Source organism: Sceloporus occidentalis, unplaced genomic scaffold (genome assembly GCF_023333645.1).
Source record: "Sceloporus occidentalis isolate IW3139 unplaced genomic scaffold, rSceOcc1.0.p SCAF_1, whole genome shotgun sequence".
Lineage (NCBI taxonomy): Eukaryota > Metazoa > Chordata > Lepidosauria > Squamata > Phrynosomatidae > Sceloporus > Sceloporus occidentalis.
The window spans coordinates 14,129,621-14,136,443 of NW_028316981.1; positions in this window are offsets into that span (position 1 = coordinate 14,129,621).

Here is a 6,823-nt window from a genome sequence, read left to right on the forward strand (position 1 = left end):
AACTGCAAGCTACTTGTGTTATTTTTGGAGTGAGTCTCATTTCTTAGGGAAGCGGGGGCGGGTTATAGACCGCCACTTTGAGGCGGTCTGCCGCCGCCGCCGTTTGCTCCGTAAGGGAGCCTTCACAGCCACACCATGCGGCTCCCTTACGGAGCAAAAAAGAAGCTCCAAAATGGAGCTTCTTTCTGCGGTGCCTCTGTGACGTCGTGAGGCGCCAGGGGCGCATTCGCGACGTCAAAGGTGCCACGACACATTCGGATGCACAGCGTCCGATACGTAAAGATGGCGCTGGCCGTGTGGAATGGCCGGCGCCATATTGTACGGACAGAGTCCATATTAGACCCAGGGGCATCCAGAAGAGACGCCCCCTTTTTAAAATGGGACGTCCTGCGGACGTCCCAAGTGCCGGTTTGTAACCGGCCATAGTTAGACATTTCTGCTACTCTGCTAATTTAAAGCTAGACCCTAACAGGCTTGGCTTTGACACTTTTGATATTTCAATATTTTTGTTTCCTTCCTAAAGGCTGAAGTCTTAGGAAATTTACATTACCCCACATTTTTGGGTTATGATGCTCCAGAGTCATTTGTTCTAAATTGCTTCTCCTGAAGATATTAGCTGCAATAAAGCTTTTATTACTCAAATGATAGATACTGGTTTCTGCTAATCCTAACCCCACAATGACCAAATTATAAAATGTCATGGAAAATGCAAATGTGCCTAACTACAATGAGACTATTTAAAGCAGTGAATGGGCAGAGACCCACAGAATCAAGAAAACAGCAACAACATTTTGGTGACAATTCAGAGGAAGCTGCAGCTTACATTCACTTGTCTGTTGATCCAAGTATAGCATATCATATCCAAGGTTTAACCAATACAAAAGAGATATGGAATAAACTACAGAAAGTGTTTGATTCTGCAAATACTTCTAATCAAACATATCTCCCGATCAAACTTGATAACACAAAGTTGTCTCATCCTCGATTTTTGAATCAGCATATTAATGGCTTTATGGCAACTCTGTCTGGAGGTGCAGCACCTGGGGAATCCTTCCCAGAAGATGCAAAACTTGGACTGTTTTTGAATAGCCTTCCAAAATATTACTGTCCAACAATTAATGCTTTGCAAGTTAAAGGAGATGTTCCTCTGCAAGATGCTATTGCTCAAATTATTGAATTTCAAAATAGGCAAAACCTGATGGAAGACAAAAACGACAGACAGAATTAGCTCAGTTTTCTGCAGAAGATTTGCAAACCAAAGCCTCTTCTTCTCCCAGGACAAACAGAAACAATGTTAACAAGCCAAGACCTGAGAAGCAACTCTTACTTTATGACTACAGTGGACCCTTGTTATATGCTGGGGTTTGGTTGAAAGATCCCCCGTGGATAACAAAATCCTGGATGATCAAGTCCCATTAAATTTATTTATTTAATTAAAAAAAAAAAAAAAAACCCAGGCGCCAGTATGCACATATTTTGTCAAATTTAAAAACCTCCTCTGTGTGTGTGTGTGTGTGTTGTGGGTATTTGGGTCACTACAGGTTATGAACTTCCCTTGGCCCTGTTTTCAACCCCAAAATGCAAGCTAATGTCATCTCTGCATCCTCCCTCCTTGCCACCCCAGAGTGCCTCATACACATGTAATAATAATAATAATAATAATAATAATAAATTCCTCACCTCGGGATGCCAGAAAAGGATGCCATGCATTCTGTGCTTTCCCTCAGCTATCCCTGAATTCCTTACAGACAGTAGCAAAAGCATTCTGTATCAATTTGCCAAATTGGAAAGAGAAACGTTTGTAACATTCGCATTGTAGCATTTGCAAAGGAAAAAAGCCTCCTGCAAAGTGCTCTTTGCAGCATTTCCTTTGCTGGAAGCAAGGGAACGAAAGGAAAAGTGAACAGGCAGGCAGGCACATTCTACCTATGTATCTATCTACCTAATGCAAAAAACATGCATATGGATGGCCCTTGTGGTCTCTTCCAACTCTGTGATTCTATGATTCTAGTTTGTCAAAAATAATAATAATAAAAATTAAAAAGTGCGAAAGCTGCCTGGTGCGAGCTCCATCCTGTGGCCTCCCTCTGACCTGCCCTGAACTGACCCTTCGTCCTGTTCCTTCCTTCTCCTCCTCCTGCTCCATTACAGATTGCTCTCCATGGCCCCCTTCTTCTCCCTGGCTCCTTTGCATCCCCCATCAGTCACCCTGATTCCCCCTTTTTGCATCCTTCCTCCTTCTCCTCCTTTGCCCCGATGAAGGGGAGGGAATGCTCTTCCCACTCCCCTCTCTCTGACCTAAATACCTCCCCTGAACTTGACCCAATCATGATCGGGGGCAAGTTCATATTCGCCAAACCCGGGTTTTTTCAAAAGAGACGGCTTTTCCCCTGATTCCAAATGACCCACACTAAGGGGCATTTGCCACGAAACGGTTATGCATGCTTCGAATTCGATTGTGAGAGATTTGGGTCCAATATGAATTTCACGTGCAAGATTCGATTCCTGATCTGGGGTAAAAGGTAGTCTGAATGGCCCCTAAGTATAGTAGTCCAATTTTTTTTAGCTTGCTTACATTTCCACCATACATGGAAAAGGTCTGCCTGTGGATCTGAGCATTGCCGCTTATGTCACCGATGATGCGCAGATAATTGACATGCATTTTTGAAGTGGCGCAAACTAGTGGGGATGACAATCATGCCAAAAAAGAAGCGATTACAAGGGGATAATGAAAAGATCCCCTTTCACAGTGGGAACAATGGACCTTTTGGAACCGATTTATCGACAAAGAGCAAAGGCAAACCACAAACTGGTTTAAATGTAAGTGGGAATGGGGCCTTAGTGGATACCCCAGCCTTCTCAAGAACGGCTCAGCTGCCATTTTCTTTGTGGCCTCCAGGATCTTGTGTTTGCAGCAGCCACTTTAGTTAAAGGGTTAATCCGGAGTACAACTACTGTCAAAGACAAATTTCATATGAGAGAGCAGAGAATTGAAGGGTTCTGGGGAGCTAGTGGGAAGGAAGTAGCAGTCAGCCTAAAAAGAGGCAAGGATCAAGCAAACAGAGAGAAAGGTCCAGCCAAGGGTTTCTGAAAAATAGGAAGAAAGCAAAGGCACAAAGAGGAAGACCGCTGGACAGGAAGGAACTGAAGAAAAGCCCCAGTGGCACCAGGGAAGGGAAAGAGGCAAAAACACCTTGTGATGTCCTGTCAGGACTGTTTTAATCTCCCCCTGCATTTTCTTTCGTGTTGGTTCAGGCCATAGAATATTTTAGTGTAGAAAAGTTCTTTGTATTAGTTGTGGGAGGAGCTGTAGGATCCCCTGCATTTTTCCAGGTTTGGTTTGCCCTTTCCCAGCATGCTCTGCTGTAGCTGATAGCTTTTAGTGGGGAGCAGTCTTTGCTGGGAGCAAGCAGAGAGCTGTCTTTTGGTGGCAAACAGGCCCAGACAGCTGGAAAGGGCATTTCTTACACGTTAGCCATTTTAGTTACCAAGTACTTTTGCCATTTTAGTTACCAAGTACGTTAGCCACATCAGTTACCAGATACTAGTTAGCCGATTTAGTTACCAGCATCAAAGAAGACAAAGAGATCAGGAGCTGAAAGACCCTGCACCAGCTCACTGAGTGAGGAGATCAAACCAAGATCAGACCCAGAAAGATGACACCCTGAAGATTGCTGAAAGTCTGTAAAGTATCTTTTATTTCAAGTTATTTAGAGCCGGGGAGGAGAAAACTCTTTATTTTTGTCGTTTAAATTAAATTTCCCCCCTTTTTGAACTTTACATTCAGCGTCAGAGCCTTTTTGGGTAGAAGAGTTTGATCTCACCAGGGTACCGGCGTTGCACACCCAAACCTGCCACCACCTTTAGTTGGGTGTGTCTTCACACACCTCAATCATCCACAAGCACAATATTTGTAGGGCAATACAAGTTTCCTAAGGCTTCAGCCTTTAGTAAGGAAACAAAAACATTTAAATATCAAAAATATGAAAGCCAAGACCGTTAGGGTCTAGCTTTCAAACAGCAGGGTGGCAAAAATGTGTCCTTGCTGTCTAAGAACTGCAGTCTGAGAAGTGAGAGTGACTCAAAAAGCAACACAAAACCTTGCAGTTTAAACAAAAGTTTACTAATGGCTTGAACCTATATAATAATAATAATAATAATAATAATAATAATAATAATGTTTATTTATATACCGCTTTTCCAAATGCATAGAAGCTATATCTTAACCTAGCTAATAAATGGTTCAGATAAAGATGAAATCTTTACCTGAATCACATGGTTTGTTTACCAATTTGCAAAGCTATTGCCATGCGATTCAGTACAGCAAATGGGATGTTTGAATGAGGGGAAGAGAGAATGCAAAACTCTTCCAACAATATTGTGTTATACCAGGGGACGGCAATCTCCGGCCCATGGGCCGGATGCGGCCTGCGGGCGCCTTTCTGCTGGCCCCCGGTCCCTCGTGCCGCCGAAATTGCCGCCGATTTCGGCGGCTCCGGCCGCCATTTTGCCCTTCAAAATGGCGACGAAGTCTCGCGCGAATAATAGCAATATTTGCAAGAATGGAAGCGACTAGGCAAGGCCACAAAACAGCAAAAAATGCATGCCACTGTCTCAACCCAGAAAAGAGCAAGCAAGGGGCCCGGTGCAGCTCCTGGAGCCCCGTTTCAGGGCTCCGGAGGTCGCGCGAGACTTCGCCGCCATTTTGAAGGGCAAAATGGCGGCGCCCATTAGGAGGCCCGATGCGGCCTCCGGAGCCCTGAAACGGGGCTCCAGGAGCTGCACCGGGCCCCTGAGAGGCCCGATGCGGCCTTTGGAGCCCTGAATTGGGGCTCCAGGAGCTGCACCGGGCCTTCAAATGGGCGCCGCCCACCTCCCTCCGGGCTCCGCCCTCCCTCCTCCCTCCTATAAATGGAGGGGTGGGGGGGAAGGAGGAGGAGGGAGGGAGGGAGGGAGGGAGGGAGGGGAGGAGGAGGAGAGAGAGAGAGGGTGGGAGGGAGAGAAGAGAATGGAAGGGAGGGAGGGGAGGAGAGAGAGAGAGAAAAGGTGAGAGGGAGAGGAGAGAGAGGGAGGGAGGGAGAGAGAGGGAGGGCGGGGAGAAGAGAGAGAGAGGGTGGGAGGGTGGGAGTGAGAGGGAGGGAGGAAGGGAGAGAAAGAAAGTGGTTTGAGACAGTGGCATGCGTTTTTTGCTGTTTTGTGGCCTTGCCTAGTCACTTCCATTCTTGCAAATATTGCTATTATTATTGTTGTTATCCTTTGGTATTCTCTTTGCAAAATCCCCCCACATGGACTTGCTTGCTCTTTTCTGGGTTGAGACAGTGTGCATGCATTTTTTGCTGTTTTGTGGCCTTGCCTAGTCGCTTCCATGTTGCAAATATTGCTATTATTATTGTTGTTATCCTTTGGTATTCTCTTTGCAAAATCCCCCTGCCTACATGGACTTGCTTGCTCTTTTCTGGGTTGAGACAGTGGCATGCATTTTTTGCTGTTTTGTGGCCTTGCCTAGTCGCTTCCATTCTTGCAAATATTGCTATTATTATTGTTGTTATCCTTTGGTATTCTCTTTGCAAAATCCCCCCCACATGAACTTGCTTGCTCTTTTCTGGGTTGAGACAGTGGCATGCATTTTTTGCTGTTTTGTGGCCTTGCCTAGTCGCTTCCATTCTTGCAAATATTGCTATTATTATTGTTGTTATCCTTTGGTATTCTCTTTGCAAAATCCCCCTGCCTACATGGACTTGCTTGCTCTTTTCTGGGTTGAGACAGTGTGCATGCATTTTTCCTGTGTTATGGCATTGCCGGCCCTAGTAGCTTCTTGCAAATATTATTATTATTATGCGGCTCCGCCCCCGGAGGGTGGAAACTCCGCCCCTGACATGTGGCTCCGCCCCCGGATAGTGGAAGCTCTGCCCTGGCATGCGGCTCCGCCTCAGAGGGTGGAAGCTCCACCCCCATGTGCAGCTCCGCCCCCGGAGGGTGGAAGCTCCACCCCCCCGGCTTTGGCCCCCCCCAGTTGTCTGAGGGACAGCAACCCGGCCCCCGGCTCAAAAAGGTTGCCTACCCCTGTGTTATACTATACTGTATCCTTAAGAAAAAATATTTCCATTGAGAGAACATCTCCCTGACAAGTATTGTAATTTCCCTTACTTGGGATTTCACTGTTTCACATTTCTTACGTGTGGGTCTAAGAAAGAAATATTTTCCAAATAATTCCAATGTTTATTAAATCACCCTTTAACATATTAAAAACATAGGCTTTGCAAGCAGAATAAGCATGGAAGGAGATAACATTGCTGCTCATTTAATTATGGTGAATGTACACTAGGAAGTTATTAAGCTGTAAACCAGATAGAGGTAAACCGATTTAGTAAGCTATGTGATAAGCTCCTTAATGTATGCCACATTGGAGTTGATGTTTCTCAGATGAAATAGGATAAACCAGTGAGCTTGAAACAGCAGAGAACTGAACAGAACCACAGAGAACATCAGCAGCAGCATTACACAATACACAGTCCTTGGGTGGGAAAGAGTTCTTCCTTTCCAGACTCATTTATGTGTTTCTCAGAAACGTCTGTGTGGCAAATGATGGCAGTAGGTTCTGTGTCTATCTGGACGAGAATAGATTATTCTAGTTGCTTCACATGGAATTTGGGGTTATCAAAGCTCTATATTCTGCCAGTACACCCTTTCAGAGACTCTGATCAGTCACAATTAACGCATTCTATAAAAATAATTTCCCACCTTCTGTACCTTCAAAAGGTTTCTTTCTAGGTCTGAGTTTCTGATGGTTTGTAAAATGTGCTTGGCCAAGAAAAGGCATGCT